General features: G+C 42.4%; 2 long non-coding RNA genes across 2 annotated transcripts in view; both read left to right on the top strand.

The window, feature by feature from the left end:
- LOC138950619 (uncharacterized) overlaps nucleotides 1-2,297 on the top strand; it is a 2,418-nt gene extending 121 nt beyond the window's left edge. The window contains exons 1-3 of the long non-coding RNA XR_011450752.1: nucleotides 1-460; nucleotides 832-1,012; nucleotides 2,129-2,297. The exon at nucleotides 1-460 is cut by the window's left edge and continues 121 nt beyond it. This is a non-coding gene — a long non-coding RNA (uncharacterized lncRNA). The remainder of the gene's footprint in view (nucleotides 461-831; nucleotides 1,013-2,128) is intronic.
- Nucleotides 1-11,293, top strand: part of LOC138950620 (uncharacterized) — a 130,591-nt gene extending 119,298 nt beyond the window's left edge. The window contains exon 2 of the long non-coding RNA XR_011450753.1: nucleotides 9,359-11,293. This is a non-coding gene — a long non-coding RNA (uncharacterized lncRNA). The remainder of the gene's footprint in view (nucleotides 1-9,358) is intronic.
- The last annotated feature ends 3,707 nt before the right edge of the window (nucleotides 11,294-15,000 follow it).

Raw genomic sequence — 15,000 nt, 5'->3', positions numbered from 1 at the left:
ACACGTACTCGTGAGCAATTCCAGATAGCTTGTACAGTTTGTAGTGCACTTTTTCGGCGTGTTTGTGGTGCTGTTTACACACATTTTCGAACAACAGTCTATCAGTCAGTCAACGAAACAAAACAGCACGAGTATAATATCAACAAGGAAGGATGCCACGCCGTGACGGCTTCTATAGGCATTGAAGTAGTTGGTGACGAACATCTTTGGACCGTGTGTCGTGTTGTTCTATGGCCAGGGTGTGAAAAGGGTACCATGATTTTAAATGAGAGTTGGGTGTGTCCTGCAATCCAAGCACCTCTGGGCTTGTTCATATACGGTGACATTGACTACATCTTGACACCCTGAATACTCAGTCACACCCTATATCTACAGCAGTGCTCCAAGCAGGTTAACTCAACACGTGAACTAGACACGTCAGCAAGACAGTCAGCATTGTTTCCTGTCATGATGAAAAAAGGTAATGTTTGGAATAGATCTAAAGCATAATTGATCAAATGTTCCTTTCAAGGCATGCTACTTTTCAGATTGTGTTTGGGAATGTTGTTGCAGAAAATGTCAAGGTTATAAAACAGCTTGCATGAGAGAGAAAACATTAGAGCAGAAAAGGCATGTTTGAAACTTAAATGGGTTGTTATTGTTAATCAGCACCATATTATATACTGACTGTGCTCGTTGTAAGTTTGACTTGGTAGCTGTGCTGACAGTGTTGTCTTAGTATCATCTGCACTGCAGATCTGTGCAGCGTATTCACCTGGTAATTGTAAATGCATACAAGCAAACACTGAAACATTCAGCAAACGCTCATAATTTTCTTTCTTGTATCACCAGAGAATAAACTTCATCACCGTCTGCATCGTCTGGCACCACCATGCTCTCCTCCAGTGTCATCTTCTACCCGTGGACACTAACATACAGTTACCAAAGCAAGGGCAGAGACAATGAGGAATGCCAATGAAAGCATAAGTCTTAGTGAACGTGGTGTGCAAGAAAAGACTGGACATCATTTCAGGTAAATATGTTATGCTTGTAATATGATACTCATTCAGTCATTGACAATTCTGTAGAACATTTGGAAAACAAAAGAAGAGGCGTTCTGGGATCACATAGTACTAACTTGTGTAATAGTAGTAGTATGCATACACATTGAAAGAGATGTGTCAAAACGTATTGTTCTCACACACAGTGACACACACAAAAACTGGACAGTGAGTAAGAAGAATGCTGTTTTGTGTTTCAGTGTTTGACTTCTTTTTTAAACTTTTATCTGAAACTTTGACTTTAAATTTTACTACTCCTTGATATCAACAAAACTGATTCTTAAGTGACAATAACTAGTAATTTACTAGTACTAAAAACATGTATTTACGCTGTTATTGTTAACGTGGGGCATAGATTGTGAGGAGAATAGAACATGCTCTAGGGGATTTCAAGAAATTGTGCTAATTTGTAATTCAGTTGGTTTGTTCCATTTCCTGAATTGTTAGCCTTGTCTGATTCATTTTAAAGGACTGAGTCATTGCTGATATACAGAGCTTTCTTTTAATTGTTTAACCCCTCTAAATTAACGCAAGACCTCATGTTTTTTACTGCTGAAGCGATTTGACACCTGCATCAGCAGTAATGGCAGAACACAAAGTACAAAAGTTAACCAAAGAAGACACCCTGTTCTGGACAGATAATTGATGTTCTTCTTCACGTATGTAAACGTTGCCAAAGCGCTTTGAGCTGTGAAGAAGCGCTATATAAATGTTCTATTTTCATTATTATTATTATTGTGTCTATCCTGAACTTGAGTCGATTTTTAAGTGGTACTTTGTGTTTTTTCGGGTCAATTTTTGGGGCATCCTTTTTTGAGCAGCGGAAGAGTGTGCCACATTTCCAAGTGAAGTGCCTTTAATGGCGTAGAAAGTTTGAACAAAATGATTCGGGAGTGATTTTTTTTTAAAGTACACAATTTGTACAGATAAAATGGTTTGCTAAGTGTAGTATGAATAAGAGCAAGTTTTAGAATTACTCACTGTCTTCTCTTTTTCTTGTAAGATTATGTGGTGAAACTGCTCTGTTGCTAACATTTAATACAAGAAACCTTCTGCTCTTATGACTATGTTGCTGTTCCTTGTTCAAGGACCTCTACCCACACACTGATGCTGACACTCATTGAGGGGCCAACTACCAACACTGATTGTGATACTCGCTGAGGGGTCGACTACCAACACTGAGGCTGACGCTCGCTGAGGGGCCAACTACCAACACTGATGGTGATACTCGCTGAGGGGTCGACTACCAACACTGATGGTGATACCCGCAGAGGGGCCAACTACCAACACTGACCCTGATACTCTCTGAGGGGCCAACTACCAACACTGATGCTGACACTCGCCGAGGGGCCAACTACCAACGCTGATGCTGACACTCGCAGAGGGGCCAACTACCAACACTGACCCTGATTCTCTCTGAGGGGCCAACTACCAACACTGATGCTGACGCTTGCTCAGGGGCCAACTACAAACACTGATGCTGACGCTTGCTCAGGGGCCAACTACAAACACTGATACTGACGCTTGCTCAGGGGCCAACTACAAACACTGATACTGACGCTTGCTCAGGGGCCAACTACAAACACTGATGCTGACGCTTGCTCAGGGGCCAACTACAAACACTGATACTGACGCTTGCTCAGGGGCCAACTACCAACACTGATGCTGACGCTTGCTCAGGGGCCAACTACAAACACTGATGCTGACGCTTGCTCAGGGGCCAACTACAAACACTGATGCTGACGCTTGCTCAGGGGCCAACTACCAACACTGTATGTAGTGGCCACTGTGTAACCTCCCTTGCACAAAACAACAAATTTTATATTTAAAATGGTTAAAGGAATTTTTTAAGCATTTACATTAATTATGCCAGGAACAGTCTGCAGACACAGAAGTATACTGTGGTTTTGTCAATATTAGTTAGCAGTTAAAACATGTCCAACGTTCATATTCTATTTCTATACTACCTGTCAACAACAACAAACTAAGCAAACGCGTTTGAGGGCAGATCATTTTGATGAGGCCATTTATTGTAAAACCAATTATAAGACTGAAAAGGCCATTCATTGTCCTATGTTACACAGACCTGTTTACCCATACGATTTTGGCGTAATTTATTACAATTTTCTGCAAAAAATACGCCATTCCGCTATCCGTGTCAAGACTACGATTTTCATAAATTAAAAAAATGTAAAAAAAAAAATAAAAAAAATCAATTCACATGTTTGGCATTGTTTTTTTCAATGGCAAAATGGGGTGAAAAAGCACAGGACTGACCAGAGATCATGTCTGTCTGATGAGACGCTGGAGAGCCTTATTCTAGTGGTGAAGTCTCGCCCTCACTCATTCGGCAAGCGCAAGTACAGTAGAAAAGCGCTTGACACACTGAAAAAGGCCTACTACGAGCAAAAGAAAAAGAATCAGTGATGCATGTGCTTTTGATGTGATCTTTGAAATTATGATGACTACAAAAACTGACTGATGTGTTTTGTTTGTGAATGATGGATATATGTGCATGATTGCGTTTCGCAGACACAGTTGTCATGTGCGTTGTAATTGGCGACGAATGCTGGATGATTACTATTTTTGTGCCAGGATTACTATTTTTGGGGCTGAGCATTACTCCAAAACACTTATGGGGGTAAACAGGTCTGGTTATATAGAAAACGATTTAGTTTACGCGAGGTACTGTTTATAAAGTAGAACCTACAAGACTAGCATCCCCAACAATCAAATTCGCAAAATCAAGTTTAACGTGTTAAAATCGACATATACTGTTCAAAAAAAGAAACGCATAGTTGCTACTTGCCAAATTTGTTTTATTTTTCGAAAAAATTAACAGAAAATCCAATATTTAGATTATTTGTTTGAAATTTGGTATGGACACAGTTGAATGCACACACAGTTCATTTGCATCTTCAAATCAATCAGTCAATCAATACGATTGGGTGCCGAGGCTGTCAAGTCAGTAGGGGGTGTGACTGCCTTGAGCAGCAACAACTGCCCGGCACCTTCTGGGCATGGACTGGATCAGATGCCGGATATCTTGCTGTGGGATGGTGTCCCACTCCTCCTGAAGTGCCTGCAATAGATCGCGGTGATTTGCCGGCGCTTCTTCTCGCCTGCGCACACGTCTGTCCAATTCATCCCAGAGGTGTTCTATCGGGTTCATGTCTGGCGACATGGATGGCCAGGGAAGCACCTGGACATGGTGGTCGGTGAGGAACTGGGTGGTGAGTCGTGCTGTGTGCGGGCGAGCGTTGTCCTGCTGGAATATGGCATCCTGGTCAGCCAGAAGAGGAAGGGCGTGTGGGCGCAGAATTTCCTCCACGTATCGCTGGGCAGTTATGCGCCCTCGGACGTGCACCAGGGTGCTCCTTCCAGCGGTATTGATCGCCCCCCACACCATGACGCCTCCACCACCATGAACGGGTGCCTCATCCACACAGTTGGGCGCGTAACGTTCGTTTACTCTCCGGTAGACCCTCCTCCGACCATCATGTCGCTGGAGCAGGAAGTAGGACTCGTCGCTGAACCACACGTGTCTCCAGTGATTCGGGACGGTCCAGCGAAGGTGCTGGTTGCCCCACTGCACTCGGTTCTGGCGATGGCGGCGGGTGAGGACAGCTCCTCAGTGAGGTCTGCGAGCTCTCAAACCAGCTTCATGCAGGCGGTTCCGCACGGTCTGGTCCGATAATCGGTGTGGCCCGGGGAGAGCCTGGACAGAAGATGAGGCCGACAGGAAACGATTCCGGAGGTGGCGGAGCCGTATGAAGCGGTCGTGAGCAGCAGTTGTCGCCCTTGGTCTTCCCGCTCGTGGCAAGTCAGCAACGGAGCCAGTGGCTTGAAACCTGACCCACAGTCTACTGATGGTGCTCTGGGACACGTGGAAGTGCCTGGCGATTGCACTTTGACTTTGGCCTGCTTGTAAACGACCCAATGCAATTTGGCGGTCTTCTCTGCTCAATCGGGCCATCTTTCGTCGCTGAATTGTCGTCTGATTTCTTTGTGGCGAACAATCCGCTTTTATGGGTTTTGGAAGACATGGTGGGAGCTCAATATTCCCCGAGTTTCACGAGATTACACTGAAGCATGACGAGTGGTCATGCCAAATGAGCAATTTTGACATTGTAGCCACTGATAACGCATGCGTCACGTGCAGAGCTCACTTGTGGCAATGGACGAAAGGTCGACGACCAGATAAACATTTTCTGCAGTTTGGTGGATATCCTTGTAGCCATATAACTAAATTAACCAAATATTACAAGCTATGCGTTTCTTTTTTTGAACAGTATACTATCAAAACTGCTGAAAGGAAACCTGTTGTGCATGTTATTAGAAAGAAAAATTAAATATGCATCCAAACAGTCAGCTTAGTTTACATATCTTGTCTAACAATGGCGTAATGGCATGATGAACGGTATGTAATTCTTCTGAGAAGCCGTAAAATGCGGTTTCTGGGGCCATTTTAGTGGGTAATCAGAAGAAATCCAGCACATTTAATAAATTTCTCAATGCATTGCCTTCAAATTCAGTTCAAACGTCTGGTAATTTATGCTAAGACATGTCGTTAAGTACATCAAGTCATTCGAGAGATTAGGTTTGCTTTTATTTGACATGCCAGAAAGAGTCCTTAAAATAGTCGGTTGGTCTAACTCTAAGCTGACTCATCAAACAAATTTAATTTGTTGCTATTTTCAACTTCAAATAAACCAAATACTCAAATTTCATGTACATATTTTATCAGACATGGATGGTATGAGGATTTCAAAGCGAAAGTAATCTTTAAGAAGTGGACTATTTTCACAGCGCTGAGCACAAATAGCCCACATCAAGCTCACTGCTGAACATTTAACTGCTAGCTGCTGAGCAGGGCTTTTGAGAGAGCATTTCCCAAGAATGTTTGTACGCGTTTGAACAAGTGGTCTGAGCAGCCGTCGTTGATTATGAATTACATTTTAGTGTAATTTGAAGCTTTAATGTTTGTTTAAAAAGCCTGTTTGTAATTCTGTACATCTGATTGTCTTGTCTTTCCATTATTGCCCACAATCAGCAGTAGTGATTACTTCGGTACTTGATGGGATGTTGCGCAAGTCCAAGAAAGCAGTGTTTCCAGCATCCAAAAGTCCATTTAAAATTCACAGGTTGGGGAGTATGGGGGGGAGGGGACATGAGTCACAGTGGCTACTGGTTTAGTGCGAGGCGCGCGACACAAAGGTGTCGACAGTGCGGGCCTCGACGACAGCTGCTAGTAGAGAGTTCCAGTCCTTCACTGTGCTGGGTAGAAAAGCGGCACTCCGATACTGAGTGCGGCAGGTGATGAGGCCGAACTGCTGGCAATGGCCTCTTCGCTGGCGTGGTGGTAAGGGGGCCAGCTTCGACTTGATGCCCGGACAGTGGACGATGCTGTTCGTGATCTTGTAGAGCATCGATAGGCGGGCAAGCTTCCTGCGCTCCTCCAGAGACTGCCACCCAAGGGAGTCCAGCATCCGGCTGACACTTGACGTGTTGTGGTAGCGGTTGCAGACGAATCGGGCAGCTCGTCTCTGGGCGGTCTCAAGCTTGTCGATGTTCTTCTGGGTGTGCAGGTCCCATACTGACGAGGCGTACTCCAGGATAGGCCTGACAAAGGCCTTGTACGCCTGCTCTTTCACGGATCTTGATGAGATCTTCAGATTGCGCCGCAGGAACCCCAGGGTCTTGTTTGCCTTGCTGACGATGTTGTTAATATGGTCGTCCCAGCACAGGTCACCCTGAATGGTCACACCCAGGTACTTGACCGCCTTCACTGTCTCCAGCGTATGCCCATGGAGCTGGTAAGAGGGCTGTAGTGGGCGTCTGCTCCTCGTAACAGGCAGGGTGTTGCACTTTGCAGGATGGAACTGCATGTCCCAGCTCTTCTCCCACTCGGCTAGGCGATGGAGGTCTTGTTGTAGCTGGGCCTGGTCGTTTACGCTAGTCACCACCCTGTACACTGCAGTGTCGTCCGCAAACAGGCGCGCTAGTGCCGTCAGTCTCTCCGGGAGGTCGTTAATGTACGCTAAGAATAGCGTCGGCCTCAGCACTGATTTGTTGCTTAATTAATTCATTTGATAATTGTCGGTAAAAATACCGGCTAACACCTCACAATCGCAAACCTGTTTAATGTTGTCTTTTCTAATTCATGACATGTGTTAGCACGAATCACCAAATATTTGAACGCAATGCGTTAAAAATTGCAGAAATTCAAATGTATTGTTTTGTTTCATTACCCGCTAAAACGGCTTCAAAAACTGCCTTTTATGCCTACTGAGAGGATTACCACATATTTTTTTTGTTTTTTTTTGTTTTGCTTAACGCCCAGCCGACCACGAAGGGGGCCATATCAGGGCGGTGCTGCTTTGACATATAACGTGCGCCACACACAAGACAGAAGTCGCAGCACAGGCTTCATGTCTCACCCAGTCACATTATTCTGACACCGGACCAACCAGTCCTAGCACTAACCCCATAATGCCAGACGCCAGGCGGAGCAGCCACTAGATTGCCAATTTGAAAGTCTTAGGTATGACCCGGCCGGGGTTCAAACCCACGACCTCCCGATCACGGGGCGGACGCCTTACCACTAGGCCAACCGTGCCGGTTTACCACATATACCTACTGAGAGAATTAACACATACACCGCTCAGCATGGCATAGTAACAAAATTGACTGTTTCAGATGCACATTTGATTGCTCTGAGTCTGATTTGTTGTCGATTTTAACGCAGGAACCTTGATTTTTCGAATTTGATTTTTGGGGGTGCCTGTGTTGTAGGAATCACTGTATGTATACACACTTCCTCATGTGAACTCAAACAGCCTTTTGAATAAGGGCAATCAATACATGCCCCTTTTCAGTCATATAATTTGTTTTACAATAGACTGCCTCATCAAAACATTCTGCCCTCAAACGCATCTGCCTAGTTCTTTAAAAGAATCACGCTTTGGACTACACAGTCCTGATGATGTGGGTCGTGTACAATCCATACTTTCCAAAGAAGGATTAAAAGTAAAATAAAAAGTATGGGTCGTACACTACCCACGCCATCCAATTATGAGTTTTGCCGTCTCTTTGCATAGGGCAAAAAAAAAAAAAATAGGTGTGGTTACGGTAACATAGCCAAAAAAAATAGGGTAGGTAATCACTTTTTTTTTTTTTAACTTTTTTTTCTAATGTGTACAAATTAAACCTACCGTACTTTCCGGGTGACAAGGCGCTTTGTTATCTAAGACGCACCCCCTTCTTTAAAAAAAATTGTAATCCAGTCACCCATTGGACGCAGGGGGCCAATAGGGCGCACCAATATGACCCAGTTTTTGCCATGAGAGGTGGTTCCCCTGTCATATCTGAGAGAGGAAACACTTCCTGCATCGGGGTCAGTGACCGGTCAGTGACCGAGTTTAACAGAGTGGAAATCTGTGTGTGCCGCCAGATCAAAGGCAGGGCAGTACCTAGTAGCTGAAACATGCATTATCACAAAAAATTTGACTGGTGCTCAAGCGGTCTCTTTGATTTTTTTGTATTTCATACACGGATTAGGGCTTCGTTATACAAGACGCAGGGGTACCGGGTCGAACTCGAGGAAAAAAGTCGCGCCTTATGACCCGGAAAGTACGGTACTTGACAGGGAAATAAGTGTGCGACACGGGCGCTTTCGCTTTCATTGCGTTTTTTGCACTCGTTTTTTGTTTTTTTGTTGACAAATGTAATAAAAAGTTATAGGATCGGCCTCTAACAATAGGGTAGGTCGGGTTACCGTAACCACACCTATTTTTTTTTAGGCCTAGTATGGGTCGTACATGACCTACACCATCCCAATTAGAATACACAGCGTAAAATTCCTTACGGAATTCCATATGGGTCGTCCGCAACCCACATCAGCCCGACTGAGTAGTTCAAATTACTTCGTTTGTGTTAAAAGATAATTTTTCAAAAGTTGTGGTCAAATGACTTGAAGAGAAAAACCGGTGTATTTTATGGTAGTTCCTGCCCTCAACTTCCTTGGAATATGCACCATTTTGATCACTGTTTCTCGTAATTTCCGTTGACTTGTGCTCTTCAGTGTACTCAATTGCGATGAAATTTAAAGCCACATTGATTTTCGGGCTGTTGTTGTTGAAGATATTGAGTTTTTAAGTTTGTCTATGTAAATTGAATAATTAATTCTGTGACCTAAAAAAGAGAGGGGATAGTACTTTGACAATTTTCTGAATTTTGATTTTAACCCCAACCTTGTTCTTAGGTGTCCCAGTTCAACACACAGTGACTAGTATTTCTGAATCACACACACTTTGAAGGCAAACTTAATGCCTTATTGCACCCATTTTCGTACCCTAACTAAAACATTCATTTCCGTGTTTATTCATTTAAACGTTCAATGGCATTTAAAGGTAAAATAATTGATTTGGCTTTATCCTCGTATGTTAAAGTTGCCAAATTGTGCCTATTCTGAATTTTCTTTGATGTATAATTAGTGCCTAACGTTATTATAGGGTCGATTTTGGGGGGTACCCTTAATTAAGAGGCGATCATGTAACCCATGTAAAATGAATCTTTGATTCCAAAAGTGTGCCAGATAGCCAAGTGGATGGCCTTTAATGACAAAGAAAGTTTGAATGAATTGACACGGGAATGAATGGTCTAGTGGGGGTACGAAAATGGGTGCAACATATTTTTTTGGCAGAGTGTATATCCAATGTCAATAGTAATACCTGCCTTGCATGAACAAATAAAGGACTGGGTGGTAACGCACTTGCGCTCGGAAGCGAGAGATTGTGAGTTCGACCCTGGGTCAGGGCGTTAGCAATTTTCTCCCCCCTTTCCTAACCTAGGTGGTGGGTTCAAGTGCTAGTCTTTCGGATGAGACGAAAAACCAAGGTCCCTTCGTGTACACTACATTGGGGTGTGCACGTTAAAGATCCCATGATTGACAAAAGGGTCTTTCCTGGCAAAATTGTATAGGCATAGATAAAAAATGTCCACCAAAATACCCGTGTGACTTGGAATAATAGGCCGTGAAAAGTAGGATATGCGCCGACATGGCTGCGATCTGCTGGTCGATGTGAATGCGTGATGTACTGTGTAAAAAATTCCATCTCACACGGCATAAATAGATCCTTGAGTCTGAGTCTGGAGATACGCGCGCGATATAAGACTTCATATAATAAAAGATTGATCAGAAAATTGTGTATGTAACTTTGTCTCACATAGCCATAAACAAGCTGGTAGCTGTTTCCCAAACCAATATAAAAAGAAACAACAAGTAAATAAAAAATATTTTAACTCACAGTCACCCCATGAATTTGGATCAACAAGCCCAAGAATATTGGGGTTTTTTCAATAATACTAAATTATTTTTTAAACATTCTTCAGTAACAAACAAAAACTATAAAACATATTCGAATATGCTTTGTCAGGTTGAACTTTTAATCAGGTAAAAACAAAATACATACCTTATGCTTTGAATATTAATGTACATGTCTACTATCTGATACTGTATCGCATGAACTTCACACAGTCTGACTCAATGTGCCTTGTGAAATTGGGCAAGTAAACATTGGCAACAAACCTGTGATCTGGATTTTGACATGGTACTTATATTTTAAAGGCACAATCTTTCCATGTCAAAGAATTGTTCTCATCATCACAGATGTGGACTGTCTTTTGCATGGATTGGTGGGATAAGACAAGTCTTACACTTGGACAAACACTGGGAGGGGAGGAGGAGGGAGGGGCCTTTTAAAATTCTCTTTCAAATAAAGAATATGTTCGTACTCTATTTTAAGGTTTCACCTGGCCATCCTCTGCTGTATATATATAAAAAAAATCCTTGTTATGCAAACTATCTTGTCAACCACCCCATTTACATTATGGGATTCATAATCCGGTATTTATGGCGTTTATGGCTATCTGGAAAGAAAAAAAAATTACTTTTGGGTACATGTCTAAAGGCAGTTTTGATTGATTGATTTTTGGATGATCACAGGTGGCAGTGACTGAATGTAATCAACAAAAGCCTCATAGTCTGCAATTAATAATTATCCAATGTACAAATATAAACGCATTCGTGTTGGTGTTTATGATTGATGCTTTACAGTGTTAGGAAGGTATGTAAAAGGTAACCAGAAAAAGGTCAAACAATAAAACCCTGCTATTTCTCGTGTTAAGTTGTGGTGAAAATCGATGCATCGCCTTGAAATAAAGTCAGATGTGAATGATCAGAAAGATTTGAATGATGTTTTGTTGGGTTCCATGCTTCTTGTTGGCATTTAATAACTGCTTGGAGATAAAAGTCTGTGTGTGTGCTTGTGTGTCTGTGTCAAGATATACAAATAATGCTTTCTTACTGAAATGACCATCCGTAGGATCATATGCTGACCAATGCTCTCTCTCTCTCTCTCTCTCTCTCTCTCTCTCTCTCTCTCTCTCTCTCTCTCTCTCTCTCTCTCTCTTCAGTATGACCTATCACGACTGATTATTGCAGAGTCAATGTCTTCATAAGTACAGAAAATAATTCATATAGATCTATGTAAAAACCAAAACACCCACACATATTTTGACACCCAGTCTGTGATGTCTGAATGAAATACATATTTTTATTTACGTCACAATTGCATGACAAGTACGCCAGATAAATTTAACAACTTTGACCTGACAACACAAAAAACCCACAAAAAAACCCTCCCTCTCTGTCAGCAAAGCCTTACGCAGATCGATGCAAGGTGCAGATCAATCAAACACACACACAATGTTGTCAAAATGGCACAAGACACGTACAGAGTGACCCAAGAAAACTGCAACCCTCACAACTGCTAATTACTTCTACATCTCTTGACCGGATCACTATATATTTAGGGGACATAAACTTCAGCCTATGCATGACCCTTCCCTTGATTGGCAATGTTGTAGAACAAATGGTCTGACGTTTGTGCAATTTCGAAACAAAGTTTCCAAATTCGACGATCGTCTCAACAGAACAAGGTTTGACATTTAGCGGTAGCAATACTTACCTGATTTAAACCCTCCAGACTTTTACTGTTTGGATTATCTGAATATCTGAGAATACACAAACACCCCCTTCACCCCCTTAGATCATCGGTGACCTAAAGAAAGCAGTTACAGCTCCCTAAACAGCAAAGCTTTCGTGCCACTCACAATTTCGGAGGGGTAATTTGAAACACATTTTGTAGAAAAGGTAAATGTCCGATCATTATACCTAGAGACTCGAAACTGTGTAGAATGGTCGTGGATGAACTGAAGTGTATGCACAACTATGAACATATTTGCTAAACTCAAATGACTGAAAAAATAAACCCTTCGTTGTACAGTTACACTTTCGCAATGCCACGCAAAATTCATTTATGACAGGAACGCTTTCATCCATTTGAAATGCCCTGATCCGGCTTTTAATTGCTATATTCAAATAACTGACTGTCTGATGTTGATTCAGGTATACTAAGTCATTCAAATTATCCCAAAGCAAACAATCTTGAGTGCTGAAATCGGGTTAGTTCGGCGACTGCTCAATTTCAAACCTCGTGCTGTTGAGTCGATTCCCGAATTTGGTAACATTTTTTGAAAATGCACAAAAGTCAGACCATTTGATCTAAAAATTTGTCAATTTGTAGAAGGGTCATGCATAGACTGAAGTTTAAAGGCACAGTAAGCCTCCCGTAAACCATCACAGAGCTCCCCGAGCGTCTAAATACAGTACAAGCATACTTCCATTTGAACGCTCACCGAACGGGAACATCCTGGCTGCTTTCTGTCGAGCGTGAGACATTTTCCAAGAATTTATTTTCGTAGACTTGTTCCGTTAACAACAACGGCGCCTCGTTTTTGCGCTAGACCTAACTTTTAAAATCTAAATAATAAATTGACAGCTTGTTACACAAACATTCTTTAATCATAAAAGAATTCGTTTTTCATCAAGACAAGATCAGAACAATTCGAAGTTGTGAAAGTTTAAAAAAAGAAAAGCCCGGAAGCAGGGTCACGCAAGGGTCGTAGCAGACGACGGCCGGTTTATCAGTGCAAATCGCCGTTCCTCTCAACAGTCAAAAGCTATCGCTAGAGTTCTTGTGAACCACAGCCGTTGTTTCGTGCATAAAAAAACGTGCTATTGTGGATAAGCTCACGTCGAGTCGCATTCAAATGACTAACTATGACGACTGCATTGTGAAAAGAAAAAACCGGATCACACGGGTTCACGATGGCTCAGGGGTAAGATAAACCACGCAAAAATAAATTCTTTGAAAATTGTTCGCTCTTTACGGAGGGCACCTAGGATGTTCTCAATTGGTGAGTGTTTAAATGAAAGGGTGTTTGTACTGTGTGTAAAAGCCTGACCGTATCTGTGATGGTTTACGGGAGGCTTACTCTGCCTTTAAGTATCCCATATATCAAGTGATACGGTCCACAGATGTAGAAGTTATTAACAAATTTGAGGCCTAGAAAATTCATTTTGGACGATGTCAAGGACGTCATTCAGATCTAGATCTACATACATACGTATACATGTACAGGTACCAAGTCTCATGTTTTATTCGTTTTGTAACGGGGCTAGAAAAACAAGCCTCCACGATCGCGTTGCTTTTGTTAACATTGGAAAGGAGGGTTATTATTTCTGTATGTGTAAATGTGTCCTTACTTTGTTTGGATCGATGTTATCATCAGCTTTTCGTCTGCTTTCAACCGGATGTTGTGACCTTGAACCTGATGTGACGTAACTAATCGGGAAACTCCGTTTAGCCACTAAAAATAGCGCTTTGCTCGCTCTTTGCAAAGAGCGACCCAAAGATGGATCATGAAACGCGTCGTTCCTAACTTTCGTCCCACTCTCAGCTAAGAGCTCTTAAAGGCCAACATCCAAAAGAATTTTTCTCCTGGAGCGACCTAAACTTGAACCCGTCGCTATTCTTGCATGTCTGTTTTCTTCGTGCTGCACGCAAAAATCGAGCGACTTCCTTGCCGCGTGGATTGACGAAGCTATTTTATTCTCGTGACTGAAAACACTGCAGTGCGTGCAGTTTTTGACGAGCCGCAGGAGCGGCGACTCATATGGTCTCGGCTCGAAAGCTGTCTGTGGAGGCTGCGTGCTATAATTAGCTGACCTGCTGCGCGAGCAGTCACTGCAGAGTTTTGAGATAACTTTGTAACACGTTTTATTTTATGCTCCTCAAGAATACAACTTTGGGCAACGTGCCACGTAAAACTACACGCAACAAGGATTCAGTAGGTACCAAACATGCCTTGGTCAGAAGTAGAATGTAAATGAATCTTTATAAAGAAGTAGGCTACTTCAAACGACAGCCACAGCCACGGTTGGGTTCACGGCATCAAACCGATGCGACTCTCCGTCATATCATACACGTAATCTATCAAATAGATGACTAATAAACATGTAAACTACATGTATACGTCTATCGTCGGACATAAGAAAGGAGAGCTTCCCCCGGGCCTGTGCATGTGTTGTTCGTTGTGCGTGTGTAAATGTACACAACAAACTGACGACAAAATTGAGACAGACCTCTTTCGCTTCAGTCTTGCAGAATTTAAAGACGAATACAGGTAAATCGTGCATTATACTAACTGTTTGGTAAAAGTATCAAACGTTTCTTTTTATAAATAAGTGGCAGGCTTACAGGAATACAAAGAGGCGCAAGTTGAAAGTAATGGATATATCTCTGGAAGATGCCATCAGTCCAAGTTGTCAAATGAAATCAAAGATGACAGAAACAGAAGTTTTCCATACAAATGTTGGTGTTTCAAAGGAAGTTGGCATTCTTTCAGATAATGATATAGACGAGGTGGCTGTTTGTTATGAAGTTTCAACAAGCCAACATTCAAATGATTTTACTTCATCTACAGATTTTTTAAATTCAGCACTTTATAACTGTCATTATGAACTTGGAATCAGAGAGAGACCGTCTTTCCATTG

Source organism: Littorina saxatilis, linkage group LG16 (assembly GCF_037325665.1).
Source record: "Littorina saxatilis isolate snail1 linkage group LG16, US_GU_Lsax_2.0, whole genome shotgun sequence".
NCBI classification, from domain to species: domain Eukaryota; kingdom Metazoa; phylum Mollusca; class Gastropoda; order Littorinimorpha; family Littorinidae; genus Littorina; species Littorina saxatilis.
Note: the sequence above shows the minus strand (reverse complement) of the source record. Positions and strands in the feature narration are given on the sequence as shown.